Source organism: Leucoraja erinacea, chromosome 11 (assembly GCF_028641065.1).
Source record: "Leucoraja erinacea ecotype New England chromosome 11, Leri_hhj_1, whole genome shotgun sequence".
Classification (NCBI taxonomy): domain Eukaryota; kingdom Metazoa; phylum Chordata; class Chondrichthyes; order Rajiformes; family Rajidae; genus Leucoraja; species Leucoraja erinaceus.
In genome coordinates this window covers 58,702,868-58,716,704 of record NC_073387.1, presented here as the reverse complement: position 1 = coordinate 58,716,704, position 13,837 = coordinate 58,702,868, and positions in this window count along the sequence as shown.

Here is a 13,837-nt window from a genome sequence, read left to right as displayed (position 1 = left end):
CTATAGCTTTCTCTGTGACAGAAAACAGGTGGTAAAAATTGGTAACCATGTCTCACTGGCTAGGTTCCTGAACATCGGAGCCCCTCAGGGTTGCGTTTTATCACCTCTTCTGTACTCTGTATACACACATTTTTGCTGTTCACACTCTGACTCTGTCTTGTTATTTAAGTTTGCAGATGACACATCTGTGGCAGGTCTTATTACCAATAACATCGAAACCGTTTACCGTAGTGAAGTAGAGTTGCTGGGTTTCAGGAACTAAGTTACAGAGAGAGGTTGAACAAGTTAGGGCTTTATTCTTTGGAGCGCAGAAGGTTAAGGGGGGACGATAGAGGTTTTTAAAATGATGAGAGGGATAGACAGAGTTGACGTGGACAAGCTTTTCCCACTGAGAGTCGGGAAGATTCAAACAAGGGGACATGACTTGAGAATTAAGGGACTGAAGTTTAGGGGTAACATGAGGTGGAGCCTCTTTACTCAGAGAGTGGTAGCTGTGTGGAATGAGCTTCCAGTGAAGGTGGTGGAGGCAGGTTTCGTTTTTATCATTTAAAAATAAATTGGATAGTTATATGGATGGGAAGGGAATGGAGGGTTATGGTCTGAGCGCAGGTAGATGGGACTAGGGGAGAATACGTGTTCGGCACGGACTAGAAGGGTCGAGATGGCCTGTTTCCGTGCTGTAATTGTTATATGGTTATATTATATGGTTATATAGGGGAGCTAGTAAGGTGGTGTGAAGACAACAACCTCATACTTAACATCTCAACAACTAAGGAGCTGGTTGTTGATTTCAGAAAGAAGGGCCACCCCCCTCCTCCCTCTCTTCATCAATGGAGAGGTGGTTGAGAGGGTCACCTCCTTTAGGTTCCCCGGAACCACCATACATCAATCCCTATCATGGGAGCTCAACACCAGTCTCATAATCAGTAAGTGTCACCCGCGACTCTACTTCCTGCGGCAGCTCAAAACAATTCAGGGTTGGTCGACCAGCCATGACCCACTTCTATAGGTCTACCATAGAAAGCAAACTCACATTCTCTATGCTTGTCTGGTATGGTCACACAACCTCGCAGGATAAGACTCGGCTGGAGAGAATAGTGCGCCGAGCTTCTAAGATCATCGGTTGCAGCAGACTTCCCTCAGTGACATCACTTCACTCAACAAAACTCACCAGAAAGGCCAGGAAAATCATAGCAGACCACTCTCACCTGGCACATTACCTCTTTAATCTCCTCCCATCAGGAAGGATTAAAGCATTAAAAGTAAAACATCTCGCTTCAGAGACAGCACCTACCTCCAAGCCATCAGATATTTGAATTTGCACTAATCGCTTTGCACTTTCTTTTGCACTTGCACTTACGTTTAACATGACGCTGCTGGGTACTGTCCTTCCTGTATATATTGTCCTCCGTACGATATTGTCTGTATTATTAATCGTGGTGTATGTGGTGGTTGTATTGTACTGTATTGTATCTGTCTGAGAGCGAACCAAGACACATTCCTATCAACTTGTTGACATGGCAATACATTTCTTGAATCTTGAATCTTGAATCTTGGATACAGGGACCACCTACTCAACCGCTACAGTTACCAATGTACTGGAATTCCTGGCGAACCTTCACCACGATGAAGGACTCAGCTACAGAGCCATCAACACAGCTAGAATTGCCCTGCCTGTCTATTTAAAACCAGCTCCAGGACAACAGGCCATGGGGTCCCACTCGCTAGTGGTCAAACTAATCAAGGGTATTTACAACTCTAACCCCCTAGACCAAGGTACACCCATACATGGGATGTCAGTGTGGTCCTGACATACCTCAGGGGATGGCCACCAGCCAGATCCCTCAACCTGGAACCATCTATGCTCAAAACACTCATGTTGATGGCACTTGTAGCTGCACAGAGGGTCCAGTCACTACACCTATTGCGACTGGACACCATGCTCACAGCTCCAGACCAGATCTCTGTCGTTATCCATGGAATGATCAAACAGAGCAGACCAGGAACACCTAATCCAGTCGTGGAATTCCGGGCTTACCCGCCAGAAACACGGTTATGTGCCATGACCCTACTATCCTACATAGACACAACCAAAATATTCGAGGGAGATGAAAAGCCTTGTGGGCCAGTCATAAAAAACCTTGTGGTCAGGTGACGAGCCAAACCATTTTGAGATGGCTCAAGCAGGTGCTAAAAGCTGCTGGGATAAAAACTAACATGTACAAATTTAATTCCACCAGGGCAGCATCCACGTCGACGGCTAAAAGAATGGACGTGCCTATAAACCACATCCTGGCTACAGCAGGATGGTGGGGGGAAAGACCATTCAGAAAATTTTATAATAAGCCATTGGCAAAACCTGTTTTAGTTGCAGGAAAGATTTTACAGACTGCAAATATTTAATTTGAGCCCCGAAAAGCAATTTAATTTCTTTGTTGTTATTGTTAATAAATACCATTATATTTTTCTACAAACAGATTCATTGGTTGATTACGATAACACACTTCCTCACTCAAGGACTTCGGCAGTGATGTAGTAATAACTGTTACACGGTTTGAAATCACAGAGCTTTGAAATCTTCACGGAATCACTCACGTGACTCCGAAGTAAAATAGTAAGATTAAGCGAGAACTTACCAGTTTGAAGTTTGATCTGTATTTTATGAGGAGTTACGATGAGGGATTACGTGCCCTCCGCTCCCACCCTCAATAATATGGGTCAAATTCATAAACTGATGTCTCCTTATCTTTACTATGTTTACTTCAATAACTGTGTCTATCTGTGATTCCACACCGCTGCTTTGAAGTATGCTGCGCATGCGTAATGAGCGGGCTCTTCACGTAATCCCTCATCGTAACTCCACATAAAATACAGATCAAACTTCAAACTGGTAAGTTCTCATTTAATCTTACTGTTTTATGTGCAATTCATCCGAGCTCTTTGATTGCGTTTCCAACTAGTAACTCAGCCCCAGGTGGACTGTCTTATGTATTATCTCTCCTGAACCCATCCATTTGATTACAAGTTGTAAGTCAGTCTCCTCCTGGTCCCCATCGTGTTGTATGTGTACAAACGAGTTCAAATCCTCAATTACATTACAGCCCATAACTCACCATCAACGCCCATTATTTTGCACATAAATTAAATGAATTCCTCAGATTAGACCTTGTAACAATTCATAGGTGCCCATTATTTGATACATAAATCACTAGGTTTCCTCGTTGCATTTGCAGTCTAGAATATCATCACTCAAATATCTGCAACTTACAACAAATGTTTCTGAAATATCTGAATTGCTTGATCTGGTCCAGGAGAGGTTAGTTGGTGATATCGACTCCTGGTAGGTCGAAGTTTCCGATCATCTCTACTCCGGCACTGTCATCGCGAACTGGGGTATGTGGGACAGCTTCACCTCCAGAAGCCCATCACTATCTCCTCTCCCTTATGGACAATAGGCGCAGGAGTAGGCCATTCGGCCCTTCGAGCCAGCAACGCCATTCACTGTGATCATGGCTGATCATCCCCAATCAGTACCCCGTTCCTGCCTTCTCCCCATATCCCCTGACTCCGCTATCTTTAAGAGCCCTATCGAGCTCTCTCTTGAAAGTATCCAGAGAACCGGCCTCCACCGCCCTCTGAGGCAGAGAATTCCACAGACTCACCACTCTCTGTGAGAAAAAGTGTTTCCTCATCTCCGTTCTAAATGGCCTACCACTTATTCTTAAACTGTGTGGCCCCTGGTTCTGGACTCCCCAACATCGGGACCATGTTTCCTGCCTCTAGCGTGTCCAAACCCTTAACAATCTTATATGTTTCAATAAGATCACCTCTCATCCTTCTAAACTCCAGAGTGTACAAGCCCAGCCGCGCTCCATTCTCTCAGCATATGACAGTCCCGCCATCCCGGGAATTAACCTGGTGAACCTACGCTGGGCTCCCTCAATAGCAAGAATGTCCTTCCTCAAATTTGGAGACCAAAACCGCACACAATACTCCAGGTGTGGTCTCACTAGGGGCCCCTATCTTGCTGACATAGAGCAACAGCATTTTGTTCTGGGCGAGACTCCAGCACTCTGGATAGGTGATGTTTCACAGAGTGCTGGAGCTGAAACTCAGCGGGTCCAGGCACAGATCTGTGACCCGCTGAGTTACTCCAAACTGTGGAAACGTCAGGTCCACGTTCTCCACAGAGTGCTGGCTGACTAGCACTCTGTGGGTCACCAGGCAGTTCATCAGATGTGCCTGAGAACATGAGACTAGGTGAGGTCCCCTTTGGATCAGATGCTGAGCAAAGGACACGTATTTTGTTCCCTATCATCAGCAGCATAGAAAAAACGTGATTTCCCGAAACACTCTGAAACGTCCACTATCCAGGGTTCTCCACAGATGCTGCCTGACCCGCTGAGTTACTCCAGCACTCTGTGAAACGTCACCTATCCATGTTCTCCACAGATGCTGCCTGCTGATTACTCCAGCACTCTGGTGTACCTTGTTTCTACTGATCTCTACATCATCACATCCCATTAAGTTGCAGCATTCAAGGGAGCGAAGGTCAAGGAACAAAACAAAACGAACCATATTCGAGGCAAGTAATTTAGGGCCGGGATGTGATGATTGGGATTGATCAGCTCCATTCCTGATTATATGCCTGCTGCTGAATGCTGTTTTAATCCATGCATGCTCTCGTCACCTCAGGGCCACAGATGCTGAATGTGCCTCTGAAATTACTCCAGCACCTAATTTCTGCTCTGTCTCTGCTCTCTCTCTCTATGTGGAATGCGAGTCACTATTTTCTTTAAAGCCAAATACAAACAACCTTTTAGTGTGAAACATGAAAGTTGTGTGAGTTATGTCTTGCAAGGCTGGGATTGATCATGATATGCCAACTCAATCCCTGGTGCTTTGCCATTTGATTATCTAATACATTTTAATATGCTCTTTAGCTGCCTCAGAGGAATGATGAACTGAATTTCTCTAGGAACGGACACCTGCTATCTGCCCTGACAGCCAGCTTTTTCAGCAACAATCAAGTCAAGTCAAGGCCAACCTTAAGATCATTTTATTTTGTCACAATCGTCCTATGACATAGCTGGGTATACGAGACGTGCAGTGAAAAGCCAAGTGGGCAATGCTCTCTGTGTGCGGACCTTTTGTGATTTCCCCCAATCCTGTAGACAAACCTTGTCCTGGACTTCACCAAACAACCAAACAAATTCCTAAACCCAATCATAACACTTAACATATTCTTTTATAAGATCCCTCTCATCTCCTAAATAATGGAAGTCCATCCAGTCTTTCTTCATAAGACAGTCCTGACATCCCGTTCAGTCTGGTAGACCTTTCTTATGGCAATATCCCTTCCTCAGATTTGAACACTGTTTTTTTTGGTCTCAAGAGGAGGCTAGAACCTTCTCCTGCTCACCATGAAAGTGCTAGATCAGCTAACACCTATTTCCAAGGACTGGTGTACCGGCCCCTTAGGCCTTCTCATAGTTGTGCCTGAGATCAGGCCCCACCACCAAGTGTCATCAGCAACTTCACAGATTGCTTTCCTAGTGCACCATCATGGAGATAGTATTGGAACCTAGCCACACAGTCATCAACGTGTGTCAACAGATCGTGGAGAACAATAGGGGGTTTTGAGGACGATAACCACACCCTGGGGTAACTCGGGTGCATCCAGGGCTAAGGAGAGGACTCTGATGTATTTTCCAGCCCATCTTTTGACTCCAACCTGGGGCCTGGCGGTTTCCTTCGAAAGTCCAGGACCCAGGCCACACAGGGAGGTGTTGAACGAACCCCAATCTATGTAGTTTCAATACGAGTGCTGGGTACGAAACTGAGTTGGAACACTGTGGAGAACGTATGTGAACCCTCATTGGAGATGAGGGCGCATAGTTGAATTGGGTCAGGCTGCACTATCTTTTGACATGGATAGTTAGGTTTTGGATCAGAACCCCTCATCAGTTACCTTACTGACACTTATGATTAACCCTGCATTCCCTTGATTACTCATGGATCTGTGTTTAGTAGTGAAACTGTGAAGTTCTGAATGTCACCTTGTCAAGCACCATTGTCAATCATTTGTATTGTCTTTCGCGATCAGACATGAACAACAAAATGGCGGTGCAGGCTCGAAACCCAACCTGGATAGCCTAATTTCGTGAAGATGTTTACTGCAGTTGTGAACCAAGGTGAACATAGTTAGGAAGTGGTGGCACCAGACTGCTATATCCCAGCTTCCTTGCCACGATTCTGAATACTAACACCCACTTCAGCTCACTGGTCAGAACCTCTGTCATGTCTGTACGGTAACCTGTAGCCCTATCCACCAAGTCAAGTCAAGTTTGATTATTCCCTCCCATCTTGTACCGAGACGCCTGCGGAAATGAAAGTGGCAATACCCTCGCACAGGGAAGGTGTTACCAAAAGTTGAACACCAAAACATCCAAACAAACTTACCATGACATAACCACAGATTACGCCACATAATACCTAATCCTAAGGGGAAAGTGTGGAGAGAGTGTCCATAACTTTTAATCATGTATGTCTTTCGTGACCGAGATAGCACGTGCCAGATGGTTAGGGCATGTGAACCATCATAGCTCGAAGTGGTGTGTCGTAATCCCAGCTTCCTGTCGATTTCATACTAACCCACTTCTTTCACTGAGCAGTTTGGAAGCGGTTAATTATGATAACAACCTGCTGTACGCTGCTGTTACAATGTGTAAGATGAGATTGACTTGAACTTAATGGAGAATACGGCCCCAATTCCATCTAAGGGGCAGTGTGGAGAGAGTGTCCAGCTTTAAGTTTCGGGGCACTCACATTTCCAGAGGACCTCCCATTGGTCACCAACCCGCTGCGTGGTCAGAAGGCCAGAAACGAATGTTCATCCTGAGGAATTAAAAAAGACGGGGCTGCAACAACAGTTGTGACAAAATTATACCGCTTGCACACAGAGAGCTTTTAACGTATAATTAGGAATCTCTGGTGGTTCTCAGATGCACGGAGGCGGAGAGGAGAGCTCTTCAGCGTGTCGTCCACAGAGCGCAGAGGATCATTGGGACAGAGCTACCAGCCTTGGAGGGCATCTACCACACACGGTGCCTCAGGAAGGCCGTCAGCATCCATAAAGACTCCTCACACCCTGTAATGGACTGTTCGAACTACTTCCCTCCGGCAGACGTTACAAGGCCTTCTACGCCCGAACCTCCAGACTCAGAAACAGCTTCATTCCCGGAGCTATAGCGGCTCTGAACCAGCCCTGCTGAGTGCCCCCCCACCCCTCCTGGACTGTCTCCCTCGGATGGTCACGACACACAGCTTATTTATTTAGTTTACTTCTCGTTTTCATCGGTTGGAAGCTGCAACTAAATCCCGTCGCACTGACGTGCAATGACAATAAAAGATATTATTATTATTATTAACTCCAGATTGTACAGTTTGCTTATTTACAGCACGCAACAGGAAGCTTTTCACTGTACCTCGGTACACGTGACAATAAACTACACTGAAGCGAAGTGAACTCAGACACTTGTCCAGATTTTCCCAACTTCTCCTGAATGTTAATACAATAATAACATGACGATGATAAATCCTCTAATCCTGCAGCATCCTGTAAATCTCTCCTGCACTGAGTGCAAACACTCCACATCCTGTGATGGGGAGAGCAGAATGTACTCGCTGATGTGATGCTCCCATTAGCTAGTGTCAATTATTACTTTATTGTCACCTGTGGCAAGTCACAGCAAAGTTCTTTGTTTGCCAATCTTGCCAAGGTATGCGAATAGTCGCCTATAAAGGGCACTTACAAAATTACAACGTACCTCCGCTCCAGGTCCCGGTTTGTTCTACCACCCATGCACCCTCCGTCATGCTGGGTCCCCACACACCGGGTCCCCCCCATTGTCCTTCCCCCGGCAGCGGCGTCCTCACTTCCACGTGTCCGTCCTCGCCATCGTCGACCACCGCGCTGACCTCTCCACTATCGCCGCTGACCCCGGTTTCAGCCGCGGGCTCCGTTGACCCACGAGGCTCCGGCCTTGGCTCCTCAGCTGCCTTACGGAAGGTGATCGATACATTCGTATACGCCCAGAATCACTCGACGGGCTGAATGGCCTCTTTCTGTCAAGTACACACACCTCCATATTCACCACATCAACAACGCATGAACGAGTAATCTGTCGGCAGCGACGTGTAATCTGTGGCATCTCGGCCCATGGTCATCTCCTCCTCATCCATCAATAAATCAGCTTTAGTGACCATTATAGAAACATAGACAATAGGTGCAGGAGTAGAGGCCATTCGGCCCTTCGAGCCTGCACCATTCGCCATTCAATATGATCATGGCTGATCATCCAACTCAGTATCCTGTACCTGCCTTCTCTTCATACCCCCTGATCCCTTTAGCCACAAGGGCCACATCTAACTCCCTCTTAAATATAGCCAATGAACTGTGGCCTCAACTACCTTCTGTGGCAGAGAATTCCACAGATTCACCACTCTCTGTGTGAAAAATGTTTTTCTCATCTCGGTCCTAAAAGACTTCCCTCTTATCCTTAAACTGTGTGACCCCTAGTTCTGGTCTTCCCCAACTTCGGGAATAATCTTCCTGCATCTAGCCTGTCCAACCCCTTAAGAATTTTGTAAGTTTCTATAAGGTCCCCCCTCACCTATTCCTTCGCTCCATAGACACTGCCTCACCTGCCAAGTTTCTGAAGAAGGGTCTCAGCCCGAAACGTCACCTATTCCTTTGCTCCATAGATGCTACCTCACCTGCTGAGTTTCTCTAGCATTTTTGTCTACCTTTGATTTTTCCATCATCTGCAGTTCCTTCTTAAATATTTAATGGAATGTAGTTTTGCCTGGTCTCCTGGTGACTCAGGAACAGCTTCTTCCCCTCTGTTATCAGGCTTCTGAACGGCCCTTCCAAAATCTTCTAAATTCTAGAGAGTATAAAGCAAGTCTATCCAGTCTTTCTTCATAAGACAGTCTTGACATCCCAGGAATCAGTCTGGTGAACCGTCTCTGCACTCCCTCTATGGCAATAATGTCCTTCCTCAGATTTGGAGACCAAAACGGTACGCAATACTCCAGGTGTGGTCTCACCAAGACCCTGTACAACTGCAGTAGAATCTCTCTGCTCCTATACTCAAATCCTTTGGCAATGAAAGCTCAGTGTAAAAAATATTTTTCTCATCTCAGTCCTAAAAGATTTCCCCCTTATCCTTAAACTGTGACCCCTTGTCCTGGACTTCCACAACATCGGGAACAATCTTCCTGCATCTAGCCTGTCCAACCCCTTATGAATTTTGTAAGTTTCTATAAGATCCCCTCTCAATCTTCTAAATTCTAGTGAGTACAAACCGATTATGATACTGGTCGACGTGGCATTTGTTCTAACAATTGCTACACTTCACTACACTACTCAATCAGGACTCATGGGCCTGGAGCTACAGGGAGAAGTTGGGGCAGGACAGGACTCTATTCCATGGATGAGGGGTGATCTTATAGAGGTGTACTATTGTATTCATTGTATTGTATTGTATTGTATTCAAATTTATTGTCATTGTCTCAATTAGAGACAACAAAATGAATTTCCCTTTACAGTCAGTATCATAAAAATAAATAAATAATAAATATTAAAACATATTAAAAAAATAAAATCGAAATTAAAAAAAGCACAAACACAGAAAGTCCACGACACAACACAACACAGTGGCACCAAGGTGAGGAAGGCACTATAGTCCAGCCAGCCTCCCGTCCGATCTTCCCAGATGTTCACCCGTGGTCGGGGCCTTCCGAGCACCCGCAGTCGCCGCCCCGGGTGGCCCGATGTTCAGGCCCTCACGCCGGGCTGATGGAACGCCGACGCCGAACCCCGACGGTGAGCATCCTCCTCCTCAGCGGCCCGGACCTCCCGATCAGCCGCCTCCCACTGGAGTCCGCAGCTCCCGAGTCCACAGGCCGAGCCGGGCACAGTCGCAGGACCCCGCGCTGTCCACCAGCGCCGCCCGCGTTGGGAGCTCCGCAAACCGCAGCTCCAGGATGTCGGTGCAGCAGGTCCAGCACTCCAGGCTCCAGATGGCGACCCCCGGTAAGGCATCGCCAGCCTCGCGATGTTTCAGCGCTGTCCCGCCGCTGCTGGAGCTCTGGTCGATCCCGGCAGGAACGGCCGCGCCAATCCAGGTAGGTAGGCCGCTGTGGGGGGGGGGGGGGGGGGGCGAGGACGCGACTCGAATAATAGTCGCGTCCTCACCAGGAAGCGGCTGAAGGACGGTATCCCCCGCACCGTGCCCTCTTCCCCCACATAAAGACATTAAAAAAATCATAAAAAACACACTTCAACATAACAAAATAAACAAAAAAACAAAAAGATACCGGGCTGTAGGTGGAGGCAGCTGGCATCAGCACCACCGGAAGTACAACACTCCATCATGTACAGTACACCATCATGAGAGGAAATGAACAGTCTTTTACCCAGAATAGTAGCATTTAGAACAAGATGGTGGATGTAGGATTAAGATGAGAGGGGAAAAGATTGAATAGGGGACCTTGTCCACACAGAGGGTTGGGGGTGTGTATGGAACGAGCTGCCAGAGGAGGTAGTTGAGGCTGGGACTACCCCAACATTTAGACAGGTACATGGATAGGACAGGTTTAGAGTGATATGGGCCAGACACAGGCAGGTGGGACCAGTATAGATGGGGCATGTTAGTTGGAATGGACGTTGGGCCAAGGGGCCTGTTTTAGTGCAGTGTAGCTGTATGACTGCTGCTATATAAATGAATCCTGAGCTTTGAAAGGCTGTGACTCTGTAATGTGTGTTCCTTGCTAACCTATAGAGGCACGGTGGCGCAGCGGGTAGAGCTGCTGCCTCACAGCGCCAGAGACCCGGGTACGGGTGCTGTCTGTACGGAGTTTGCACGTTCTCCCCGTGACCCGTGTGGGTTTTCTCCGGGTGCTCCGGTTTCCTCCCACACTCCAAAGATATAAAGGTTTGTAGGTTAATTGGCTTCTGTAAAACTTGTCAATTGTCCCTAGTGTGTGTTGGATAGTGTTGATGTGCGGGGATCGCTGGTCGGCACGGACTCGGTGGGCCGAAGGGCCTGTTTCCACGCTGTATCTCTAAACTAAACTAAAATTAAAGATCGCGCACAAAACACCTTCTGGTTCCACAGCTGTTTGATCATCTATGGGCTTATGTTCTTTTTAATTACTCACTTGCATTCACTGTCTAGTAACGGAACACTGAACACTCTTGTTTGCCATCTACTTAAGTACTTTGCGATGAAAGATCCTGCATCAGATCACTTCAGTTCAGAGACACAGCATGGAAACAGGCCCTTCGGCCCATCGAGTCCACGCCAGCCAGTCGATCACCCATTCACACTAGTTCTATGTTATCCCACTTTCTCATCCACTCCCTACACACTGGGGGCAATTTACCTACAAACTCTGTGAAACGTCACCTATCCATGTTCTCCACAGATGCTGCCTGACCTGCTGAGTTACTCCAGCACTCTGTGAAACGTCACGTATCCATGTTCTCCACAGATGCTGCCTGACCCGCTGAGTTACTCCAGCACTCTGTGAAACGTCACCTATCCATGTTCTCCACAGATGCTGCCTGACCCGCTGAGTTACTCCAGCACTCTGTGAAACGTCACGTATCCATGTTCTCCACAGATGCTGCCTGACCCGCTGAGTTATGGTGCAGCAGCATCTATGGAGCGAAGGAAATAGGCAACGTTTCGGGCCGAAACCCTTCTGGAAATAGGCAACGTTTCGGGCCGAAACCCGGAAGGGTTTCGGCCCGAAACGTTGCCTATTTCCTTAGCTCCATAGATGCTGTTGCACCCACTGAGTTACTCCAGCACTCTGTGAAACGTCACCTATCCATGTCCTCCACAGATGCTGCCTGACCCGCTGAGTTACTCTCCTTCTTCTATGTAGTTTTTTTTTGGCGGTTGGCAAACAACTTTTCAGTGCATTACCGCCACCAACTGGTACGGAGTGTGGATCAAATAACATTATAACTTATATACTAATAACCTATATCTTTCCGAACAAATTGGTTACCCTGAGAAAATGCAATAGGATTTGATAGCACTTAACCATATAACCATATAACAATTACAGCACGGAAACAGGCCATCTCGACCCCTCTAGTCCGTGCCGAACACGTATTCTCCCCTAGTCCCATCTACCTGCACTCAGACCATAACCCTCCATTCCTTTCCCATCCATATAACTATCCCATTTATTTTTAAATGATACAAACGAACCTGCCTCCACCACCTTCACTGGAAGCTCATTCCACACAGCCACCACTCTCTGAGTAAAGAAGTTCCCCCTCATGTTACCCCTAAACTTCTGTCCCTTAATTCTGAAGTCATGTCCTCTTGTTTGAATCTTCCCTACTCTCAATGGGAAAAGCTTATCCACGTCAACTCTGTCTATCCCTCTCATCATTTTAAAGACCTCTATCAAGTCCCCCCTTAACCTTCTGCGCTCCAAAGAATAAAGCCCTAACTTGTTCAACCTTTCTCTGTAACTTAGTTGCTGAAACCCAGGCAACATTCTAGTAAATCTCCTCTGTACTCTCTCTATTTTGTTGACATCCTTCCTAAAATTAGGCAACCAAAATTGTACACCATACTCCAGATTTGGCCTCACCAATGCCTTATACAATTTTAACATTACATCCCAGCTTCTATACTCAATGCTCTGATTTATAAAGGCCAGCACACCAAAAGCTTTCTTTACCACCATATCTATATGAGATTCCACCTTCAGGGAACTGTGCACAGTTATTCCCAGATCCCTCTGTTCAACTGCATTCCTCAATTCCCTACCATTTACCATGTACGTCCTACTTATATGAATTCTTTTGTAAAATATCTATTAAATCAAATTGTACTTTTTCTTTTCTGAACTGCTCACTCATCCGTCCTCTCTCCTCCTCATACCTCTCACAATGTACAATGACATGCTCTATTTCCTCTTCTTGCCCACATTATTCACATCTGCCTGTACTATGCTTGCCTATTATAAAAAGTGTACTGTTCAGACCAGTGTGTCCAAATCTGATCGCTGAGTTACTCCAGCACTCTGTGAAACGTCACCTATCCATGTTCTCCACAGATGCTGCCTGACCCGCTGAGTTATGGTGCAGCAGCATCTATGGAGCGAAGGAAATAGGCAACTTTTCTGGGCCGAAACCCTTCTGGAAATAGGCAACGTTTCGGGCCGAAACCCGGAAGGGTTTCGACCCGAAACGTTACCTATTTCCTTGGCTCCATAGATGCTGCTGCACCCACGGAGTTACTCCAGCACTCTGTGAAACGTCACCTATCCGTGTTCTCCACAGATGCTGCCTGACCCGCTGAGTTACTCCAGCACTCTGTGAAACGTCACCTATCCATGTTCTCCACAGATGCTGCCTGACCCGCTGAGTTACTCCAGCACTCTGTGAAACGTCACCTATCCATGTTCTCCACAGATGCTGCCTGACCCGCTGAGTTACTCCAGCACTCTGTGTCCCTTTTATAGCTGTGCATTGTTCAGTTCAGTTTAGTTTTGAGATTCAGCACGTAAACACTCCCTCCGGGTCTGGACCGGCCAGCGATCCTTGTACACTGACCCTATCCTACACACGCCAGGGACAATTGACTTTTATACCAAGCCAATTCACCTACAAACCTTTATGTTTTTGGAGATGGCACATGCAGTAAAGTGGTGATTTGTTGGGGACTAGTTCATTAATACTTGAACTGGACAAACTTTGCTTGGATTTTGTGAAAAGTCCAGAACATGGAGGATTCAACTGCCC